General features: G+C 35.3%; 1 pseudogene across 1 annotated transcript; it reads left to right on the top strand.

Annotated features, from left to right (window-relative positions):
- The first annotated feature begins 729 nt into the window (after nt 1-729).
- Nucleotides 730-6747, top strand: LOC309660066 (uncharacterized protein NKAPD1 pseudogene; annotated as a pseudogene). Its single transcript has one exon. The product of its transcript is annotated as an uncharacterized protein NKAPD1 pseudogene (transcript).
- Nucleotides 6748-11178: the final 4431 nt, after the last annotated feature.

Raw genomic sequence — 11178 nt, 5'->3', positions numbered from 1 at the left:
TGGGATGCTCAATGTGGGGTGAGAACATTTCGTTCCTCTGGGAGCAGCTCTGGGTTTTGAGTTTCCTCCTGGTTGTGGGTCACTGTGCCAGGAGTAAGGTTCACGGCAATATTGTGGCCCAGACTCTCCCACTGGCTTATTTTTCCTTCTCATTTCCCGACCTGTAGCCATCACTGTCAGCCTTTAGGTTTTTAAAGAGGAAATTGTTCCATATGTAGCTGAAGACTCAGTATATCTATGGAAAGAGGTAAGTTCAGGATCTTCCTGCATTGCCATCTTGAACTGACACTCTCCCTACCACATTTGATAAAGCTTAGATCCCAAGAGAATAATTGAAAACCCTTTTGGGGATGCCGGTGATGATGCACATATTCACATTAGAATTTCTGTTAAAAAAATCCATGGGCTTCCCTGGTGGCACAGTGGTTGAGAGTCTGCCTGCCAATGCAGGGCACACGGGTTTGAGCCCTGGTCTGGGAAGATCCCACATGCCACGGAGCAGCTAGGCCCGTGAGCCACAATTACTGAGCTTGCGCGTCTGGAACCTGTGCTCTGCAACAAGAGAGGCCGCGATAGTGAAAGGCCCGCGCACCGGGATGAAGAGTGGCCCCCGCTTGCCACAACTAGAGACAGCCCTCGCACAGAAACGAAGACCCAACACAGCCAAAAAAATAAATAAATAAATAAACAAAGTAAACAATGTGTTTAAAAAAAATACATTAAAAAAAAATCCATGCTGTTTGGAAAGTTTCTTATGTTTAACACGTGTACATCCTTAGTTACAACAGATGTCTTGAGCTGTTGCTTTGTCACAGGTCTTCACAGAAGTTTGTTAGGTTAGATAAGAGAATATACTGGTACTAGGACTATTCAAAGACAAACAAAGAAGCAAAATAAACATTTGTTAAATGTTTATTGCTGTTCCTCACTCGAAGGTATAGGAAAAGTTATAGGAATATTTGACATATTGTTAAACAAGTTGCAGAGCAGTGTAGGTGTTGTAAAACTTGGGTGGTGGGTTAGATGAGGTATGAGTTACTGGTAATGGGCAATTACTAGTCATGTTGGTAATTAAACAGAAAATGAAATATTGGTGTTTCCCTACAGATAGTTTGAGAAGCACTGTCTTTGTAATTGTGGTTTGATTTAGGAATGTCACATGCTAGTCTAAATATTTTAAGTCTGTTTCTAAATAGAATATTAATAGAAAGAGTAAACAATGTGATGTGAGATTTTGGTGGGGGGAGGTAAGCCAAATCTAAATATGATGTCTAAAATACAGATAGAAATGGTTTGCCTTAATATGCATTTCTGAAGAGTTGTTAAAATTTTAATGTGGTATAAATAATATAACAAATATTATTAAATATTTGTTGAATATCTTAATAGCTCATTCAAAACACAGTGCAGTTTTTTGTTTGTTTTTTTTGGTTTATGTGGAACTTATTAAAGATGAAGAGTAGATGGGGCAAAAATACCATTTTTTACGGATGACCTGAAGCTAAGTATATTTATTTATTTTCTATAATCCTTATCTCAACTGATCACTGTGCCAAAATCTTTCATAACATTCTACTTCAAACATCTAAAGGGACAGGTCTTCAGTTCATGGAAGAGATACACTCATTGCAGAGATATGATAATGGCATCTATATGTTTGGTACTTTAATAATAACAAATAACTTTTACCTATATTATTCCATATGATTCTCACAAAAATTCTGCAACACAGGGAAGTACTTGTTTCCATTTTTATGGAGGAAGAAATCAGCACTAAATGACTGGTGAGACTAAGGCAGAAAAGGAAGTGGTTGAACAAAACAATCAGCCAACAAGTTGACATATACACATCACCACATCAAGCAACAGCAGAATACATATGTTTGTCAAGCCCTCATGGAACAGTCTACAAGACTGAGAATATCCTGGGCCATAAAATAAACCTCAAGAAATATAAAAGAATTGAAATAATTCAGAGTATATTCTATGATAATTGAATAGCTTAACATATGAATTAGCATTTCTGTTTCAATAACAGAAAGGCTGCAAAATATACAAATACTTGGAAATTAAACAAATACACTTTTAAATAATCTACAGGTCAAAGGAGAGGTCTCATATACTTTACAATAAATTATGAAATATATGGAACAGAATGGAATGAAAATACAACATACCAAAATATATGAGATCCAGCTAGAGTAGCACAGAGAAGAAAATATACAATACTAACCTTTTGCCCTTAAAAAGAGAAAATGTCTCATTTCAATAATCTGAGTTACTACCTCAAGAAACTAGAAGGGAAAATAAACTTAAACCAAATAGAAAAAAATAAAATTATATAAGAGAAGAAATCAATTTCATTATATATCATTCCATTTATATAATGTTCTTGAAACTTCAATAAAAAAGCAAGAATGACAGAGATAAGAGACAAACCACCAATAGTAGGAATGAAAACAGAGGCTACTGCCATAGATTTTGAAGCCAATAAAAATTATAAGGTAATATAAAACAACTTTATGTTCATAAATATGACAACTTAAAAGAACCAAGTACTCAAAACCCACAAACTATCAAAACTCATCCAAGATGAAACAGACAACCTGAAAAGTTCTATAATCAATAAAGACATTTGATTTGTAATTACAACTCCTGAAAAACAAATATCCAAGCTCACATGATTTCACTGAATAATTCTGCCCAGTATTTAAAGAAAAATTTAAACCAATCTTATGTAATCTCTTCCAAAAAATACGAGAGGGAATACTTCTCAACCCATTTTATGACACTCATTTGATACCAAAACCAGGCAAAGACAGTAACAAAAAAAGAAAAACTACTATCTCATGAACTAAGACCAAAAAAATCATCAATGAAATATAGCTAATCAAATCCAGGAAAGAATAAAAAGAATTATACAACATGACTAAGTGGGACTTATTCTACATATGCAAGAATGGTTTGGCATATGAAAAATCAATTAATGTAACCTAAGATAACAAGCTAAAAAGAAGTCATTTTCCTATGAATTGATGCATAAAAAACATTTGACAAAATTCAACACACATTCAATATAGAAAATCTCAATAAACTAGGAATAGAGGAAAGCTTCATTAATTTGATAAAAAGAATTTACAAAAATCCTACAACATCATACATTAATAGCGAAAGACTAAATGCTTTCCATCTAAAATTGAGATCTAAATGTCCATTCTCATCTTTCTTATTCCACAGAGTACTGGAAGTTCTAGCCAAATAAACAAAGCAAAAAACAAACAAATAAATAAGTAAAATGCATATAGATTGTAAAAAATAAATTCTACTTACAGATGGCATGATTGTCTATGTAAAAAACCCCAAAATATCTACAAAATCATTCCTAGAAATAATAACTGAAGTCAACAGAGTGGCAGGACCCAAGTTCAGTGTGAGGCTGAGTGAAAAGCATAATCTCAAAATGTTATATTCTGTATGATTCTATTTATATAACGTTCTTGAAATGACAAAATTATAGACGTGGAGAAGAGATAGTAGTTGTCAGGCCTCTATAGGGTGGAGAGGAGGAAGGTGGCAGTGGCTATAAAAGTGTAGCAAGAAGGATCCTTATAATAGAACTTTTCTGCATCTTGTCTGTGGTGGTGATCGCACAAGTCTACAAATGTGATAAAATTACGCAGAAGTAAATACACACGCACAGGCAGACACACGTATACACACACATGAGTAAATGTAAAACAAGTGAAATCTTTGTAAGACTAAGATTGGACTACATCAATGTCAATTCCCTGGCAAGATGTTACAATTGGGGGATAGTTATATCTGGTTACTTTGTATTACTTCTTACAAGTGCATGCCAATCTAAAATTACATGAAAATTAAAAGTCAAAATATAAAGGAAAAGGTTTTGTCAACTTTTGCAGAGTTGCTGATGGATGGAGGAAGAAATGAAACCTGTGTTTAATCACTTCTACACTGACTCTTGTCCCTTCGCAATGGAGAGCACTCACGACAGGTGATGATATAAAATTTGAAACAATTGTCCTTATTACTAGTTATTTGCCTGGACCAATGTTATTTTTATGAATTCTTATAAGTAACTGAAAAGACATAAATAATATTATAAAACTGCAACAGTTAAGGAAGCAAAAGCATAGGGGAGCTATAGAAGAAAGCTGAACCAGTAAGTATTCTTTCTTATGCATAAAATCTTAGAATGTGGAAGTTAACACTGAATGCCATGTGCACAGTTACTGTACTGCTGATGCACTTGTATTTTCTTTCTTTTCTGGATGACATAGAACTATGGATGTTTTTAATTATTAAGAATTATCTTTGCCCGCCACGCGAGGCTGCGGCGCACGGTATGGGTGTGTTTGTGTGTGTTTGTGTGGGGAGGGCGTTTGGAGGGAAGGTTACCGGGAGCTCCGTGGCCACTGGGGGGCAGGGGTCCCGGTGACGAAGATGGGGGTATTTTCTCTGTCTTCCACTTGGAAGCCTCAACCCCCCCTTCAGCCACTCTAGATACATCTTGGGGCCCAGTCGAGGGTCGTACCCGTCCGAAGTGTCCCCATCCTTTTTGGGGAGCAAAACCCAACCCCCCGGTCCATCCCAGAGGAACGTGAGCGGGGAATGCCCCAGCCAACCTGGCCGTCCGGATTCCGAGCCGGAGCAACCTCCGGCCTGAGTTCGGAGAGATATTTGCCTGTCGGCCTGGGCTGGGGGAAAGGCGGCAGTGGCCTGGGCCACGGGTGAGGGCGGAATAACCGGTGGGAAGGCTGCGTTTTCACGAAAGACAGTGAAGCTGCAGAGCTGCCTTTGCTTGGCTTCTGAGTCGGAGGAGATCTTGTAACGGAGTGGTTCTTCGTCTCACACTAACAAGATGCCTGATTTCCTCAGGATCGAGGGATTGAAGAATATCCCGAGTTCCCTTGGGGAAAGTCCTCCTGCGGAACGTCATCCGGCACACAGATGCTCACAATAAGATTCAGGAGGAATCAGATATGTGGAAAATAAGAGAGCTGGAGAAACAGATGGAAGATGCGTACCGGGGGACGAAAAGGAAAATGTTACCCAGCAGTTCAAGCCGGATGCGTAGTGATGGTTTTGATGAAGAAAGTCAAAGAGACTATTGGAGGTCAAAGAATGAAATTTCTGGGGCACTGGATGATGATTTTCTTAAGGCTAAATCCTGGAACAAGAAGTTACATGATTATGAAGCTAACATGCCAGACAGATGGGGTCATAGTGGATATAAAGAGTTATACCCTGAAGAATTTGAAACAGACAGTAGTGATCAGCAAGATATTACCAATGGGAAGAAAACATCTCCCCAGGTAAAATCATCTACCCATGAATCTCACAAACACAAGAAGTCAAAGAAATCCCACAAAAAAAAGCAGAAAAAAAAAGTCACACAAAAAACAGAAGAAAAGCAAAAAGGAAGCCACAGATTTAACAGCAGATCCCTCAAGTGAGTTCTCAGAAGAAACTGGGGCTTCTAGTACCAGGAAAAGGAAACAACCACATAAGCGCAAGCAAAAAATCCAGGAAAAAAATCTCTCAAGAAATCTGCTTTATTCTTAGAGGCAGAGTGTGACACTTCCCAGTCAGATGATTCTGCATCCAGCAGTTCTGAGGAAAGTGAGGAAAGAGACACTAAGGAAACCAAAAGGAAAAAGAGAGATAAAAAAGCCCACATCCCTGTAGTTAACAATGAAGTACAGGAGAGGACAAACAAACGCACAAATTGGAAAGTGGCTACAGATGAAAGGTCTGCCGAGAGTTCAGAGGATGACTAAATGAGAAAGAAACATGCTTCCTGCATGACTCTGGATATTTACAGCTCTTACACCTTGGGGATTTGCCAGTGACTCTATTGCTCAGCACAGGGGGCCTGAGGTCAGAGCTGTCCTGTGCCATCTATATACATTCTGACAGACTTCTTGTCTTCTATTTTGGCCTGTTAAACTTGATCCTCTTATTGTTAATAGGGAATCGGTTATTTTGTTATGAAGGTTTCTTGAAGAGATTATTTTTTGTGATTAATCACATTTAACATAGAGTGCATATGCAGCAAATTAAAGGACCCAGAAAGCTGAATCCAAAAAAAAAAAAAAAAAAGAATTATCTTTAATTTGAAAATAGAGAGAAAATTATCTATGGTATCTGTGTATATTCATTGTCCATTGCTTCTATAACTAATTACCACAAACTTAGTGGCTTCAACAATACAAATATATTATCCTATACCTATGGTGATCAGAAATGTATCCCACTTGCTATAAGTCAAGATACTGGCTGGGCTGTGTTGCTTCTAGATGCTCTAGGGAGGATTCCATTCCTTGGTTTTTCTAGCTCCTAGAGATTGTCTGCATTTCTGGGCTCATGGCCCCTTCCAGAAACGGCATCACTCCGATTTCTGCTCCTGTCGTCACACCTCCTTCTTTGACTCTAACCCTCCTGCCTCTCTTTTATGAGGATTCTTGTGATTACATTGGGCCCATCTGTATTATTCAAGGTAGTCTTCCCAACTCAAGATTCACAAATTAATCACACCTGTGAAGTCTCTTTTGCCACTTAAAGTAACATATTCACAGGTTTCTGGACATCTTTGAGGGGGCATTGTCCTGTCTACCACATGGGTAAATAGATAATAAAATCTCACATTTCAAAATATAAATTCAAGGCTGGGTCTCCACTGAGTCAACTCTATGAAATATTTCATGACTTAAAAGTACATCTCTACTATATACAAAATAGATAAACAATGAGGTCCTACTGTATAGCACAGGGAACTATATTCAAGACCCTGTAAAAAAAAACATAATGTAAAAGAATATGAGAAAGAATATGTATATATATACACATACATATATATATATATATATATGTATAACTGAATCACTTTGCTATACACCAGAAACTATCAACTATCACATTGTAAATCAACTGTACTTCAATTTTTAAAAGTTGGTCTTCTTTTTTGACTCAGCCAGAATTTGGTATTATATCTCATTCCATGTAGTAATCAACATTATACAGCATATGAATCTGAAATGACAGGCAATTCTTTAAGTTAAAAAAATTTGTTATTATTGAATCGTAATCCTTACAAGTGAATATACTGACAAAACCCTGAATATGTTGGATAATCAGCAGGAATTTCATTATGTGAAACATTTTCTATTAATTTTTATATTTTGAGAAAATAAAGTGCAAGACTGCATAATCTAGCATAAATAAACATATATGGACTAATATCCTTGCATAGTAGTTTACACAGGATAATTTCTCATTATGAATGCAACACTGCACAACATGTTTAATAATTGAATAATAAAATATTTTCAACCAGAATGATGAATGTTGTATCTGCAGTCATTAAAATTCCAACTTTTATGAATGATTCATAATTCTAAGGGTAATTACTGAATTTCACCCTTTTCCTGCTTCAGATAAAAAGAAACCTTGGATCTTCTTCAATGACAAACTATTCTACCATATTCTTATGCATCAAATTTCTAAAAACAACTATGATTGTTAACTCTCTTCTGATCATGTGGCTAAAATTAATGATTTATGAAATATTGGTTTTTCATCTTCATTTCATTAATCATTAATAATGTGGACCGAAAAAGCAAAAAAAAAAAAGTCCCTGATGTGCCAACTGTAGTGGTTTATATGATATCTGCATAACAAAAAGCCTGTTATATATGTGAAGTGTATCTACTTCTAAGGATTAGGCACTGCACGCCACTGCCATTTCACTCTAGCTCTTTAACCCCTCTTCTAAAGTATTGCAATATATCTGGTTAATGAGGCTCATACTGTTAGGAGTTTCTGTTTGTGATTCTATTTGAAGTCAGAGGATTTCCCTGAGGAAACTGCGTTTTGATCCACGTGTCCAAAAAAAAAAGCATTTTGATAGTTTGATCATGTACTGAATATTTTCATTAGAATTAAAGGTAGTAACAAATTTGTTCCTATTTTAGTGTTTTGAGGCACACAGAATCAAATTCATTTACAATTTTATTTAAGATGATAGGCATTTGCATAGGGAAGTATTAAATGTAAATAAGGAACTTAAAATGATTCACAGCATTTTGATCTAATGACAATTGAAGAAACACTCAAATTATTCCTTTTGGCCTACTGGATGATTTTTTAAAATAAAAATTATACATTTTTTTGGAGGAAGGGATGTCACCGTCTTATAATTTTGTATACTCACTACATTGGTAACTTCTGTTTCAGAGTAATGATGACATCATCCAATAAATCTAATAGAAGAGGGAAGAATTTTTCTTGTAGTCTTTCTACCAAAGACTGAAATGAACTTTCCCTCTAACAGCAGATGTTGCCTTTCCTTCATTCCCTTCCTTTCTTCCTTCCTTCCTTCGATCCTTTCTCCTTCCTTTTCTCCCCTCCTCCACCTCCTACACTTCTCCTCTTCCCCTTTGTCTTCTTTTTCTTCTTTTTTATTGAGCCTTTCCCTTTCTCCTCAGTATTACCAATATCTTTACTCCTAAAGACTTGTCTATGTATGGTTGATAGGCCTTAATTGTAAACACTGCAATTATTCTGGCGAGTCAAATAAACATAGGTAAGAGGATGAGAAAATGTGCTGTGTGGATTATCTAAAATCCTATACAGATTTTATAGGTGATCAGATATACAATCCTATCTACCATATTTTTCAGATATACAATCAGATATACAATCAGATATACAATCCTATCTACCATATATACAGATATACAATCCTATCTACCATATCAGATATACAATCCTGATATGGATCAGATATACAATCCTATCTACCATAGGTAGATAGGATTGTGATCAGATATACAATCAGATATACAATCCTATCTACCACAGGATTATGGTAGATAATCCTATGGTTTTAGGATCAGATATAAAATCCTATCTACCATATTTTTCAGACATATAGAATAAAAACTTGTTAAGAGAAAAAGGAGGAAAGGAAAAAGAATTTGCATAGTAAGCCATCCTCCTTGCCTTATGAAATAGGACAAATCATTGTTTGTATTCTTTCCACAACTTCAGTTCCTATCACTTTAACTAAAATGTAAATGACCCTCTTTCTGGAGGACAGAACACAAGGTAAATGTGATTGTTATCACTGTCATTTTGAAGACATGTTACATGGAAGTCAATCTATTCTAAAATAATTTCCTGATCTAGTTTCCAAGATGTCAGAACTCTCAGAGTGTGTTCAACAATTAAAGGTAATTTTAAAATCAGACAAAAATGTCAGTTGCATGTTATGCTTTGCTCATTTTGAGATAAAGGCCTGTACAGAATGACAACACTGTGTTGCCTTATGGTGAGGTGGGGAGGAAGCTGTGTGATAGAAAACAGGAGTACTTCAAAAAAAAATTAACCTATTATACAACAGTTACTAAGGCCTGACTGTGACATGAGTTTATATATTTATTTTTAATCTCCCTGTGAAATAGAGTGAACTAGGTATATTTCTTACATTTTTAGATTGGAAAGGTAATGGGAACACACATCTCCTTACTACTAGTCCAAAGCTATTTTTGAGAAGTCTGTAGAGCATATAAACTATTCTTGGCATAAGACTTGCGTTCCATACTTCATGGTGCTGAGGACACATTTAGAGTATCAGCCACCTGGGGGATTGTTGAAAGTGGATTCCCTGCACCTACCCTGCTACACATGTTTCCCTACGATAGTAGATCATTGAAAGAACAACTTTTTATGATTGTTTTAAAAAAAAATCACTACAAAGTTTAGGTTCCTTAAAATTCTTAAATGATCTATTAGGAGAGAATGGGTGAAAGAATGGTGAATATAGAAGACGTAACTGCTTCTCTAAGAGGCTGGTAGCCTTATTTTGAAGATAGTTACTAAAAGGAGTTTTAAGATTATTTGAGCAGTAACTTTACTATTAAAGTAAATGCATAGGCTCTGAAAGTCAAAGCATAGGCTCTGAAATTGTCAAAAAACAATTTTGAGGGTTCTCTTCTGTCAATTTATAAATAGGCCACTTTCCTTTTTATTTATACTCCATATAAATAAAAGTGTTTGATAAAGCAAACACTTCTAAGCATTCTGGGAAAGTTTCCCTAAATGGCACTCCTAAGAACCCAAAGGATTACTGACATCTCTGATGAAAAGTACATTGTAAGACTAGGGAACTAGGGAAAAAAAAAAAAAAAAAAAGTAAACATTTATTTGATTACACTGAGAATATGCAAATGAATTATCATTTTAGGGAAAGAGATTATTAGTATAAAAGCATGTGGTCAATTATATATGATAGATGAGTATAATTATACCCAAATATTGTGCATATTGTACTGCATTTGATATGTTGATCACAATTCATCATAAGTATTTTATCATATCCCTTCATTTCTGAAAGATTACATACTTTAATAATTTTGTTCTAACTCTCCAAACACTCATTTAAGCTTCAATAATATTTTCCTGAAACATAATTTCATAAAAGTCGATAGTGAATATCAAAATGACCTCTTACGAGCAAAAAGATACAGCCTGTGGTTATTGGATAAGAAGAAGAAATTTTAAGTGAAATGTTGCATAGCAAGTACATAATACTGTGAGCCATAAGAGCCATGTGGAAAGAATATTTTGCTATTCCATCATCAGAAGACCTTATCAGAGTAACTTGTTAGTGAATGAAACAGTCAATTTATGCTTACAGCTGTAAACTCTCATTTATCTACCATGTTCTGTGTTTGCTCTGTGAACATCTGGAACAAAAATGAGAAAGCATTTTCAAATAAAACAATAAACATTTGAGCAGAAATCAGAGGGCCTTTGAATAAAAACAAAATATTTCCTTGGAAATGTAGTTTCAAGCAATCCTAATGTATTCAGACACTGATGTTAACATGTCTCTTTAGATTTAGATGGCATTTAACATAAATATTAATGACAATTTCATTAAAATCTGATTTCCTACACAAGTGGATTTTTTAATTTATTTCTGCAATTCAAAACTGCTGTTTCCTGTTGCACAGCATCACTCAGAACTGTAATGTGTTCCATATAGTTTATTGCATGCATGGAAAAACAAACATTTTTCAAATTATAGATATTTACAAGCAGGGAGAATAGAGCAGACCCACATTTGATATCATGAGTATCAATATGTTCAGG

This window comes from Balaenoptera physalus, assembly GCF_965194825.1.
Source record: "Balaenoptera physalus genome assembly, chromosome: 4".
Taxonomy (NCBI): domain Eukaryota; kingdom Metazoa; phylum Chordata; class Mammalia; order Artiodactyla; family Balaenopteridae; genus Balaenoptera; species Balaenoptera physalus.
Note: the sequence above shows the minus strand (reverse complement) of the source record. Positions and strands in the feature narration are given on the sequence as shown.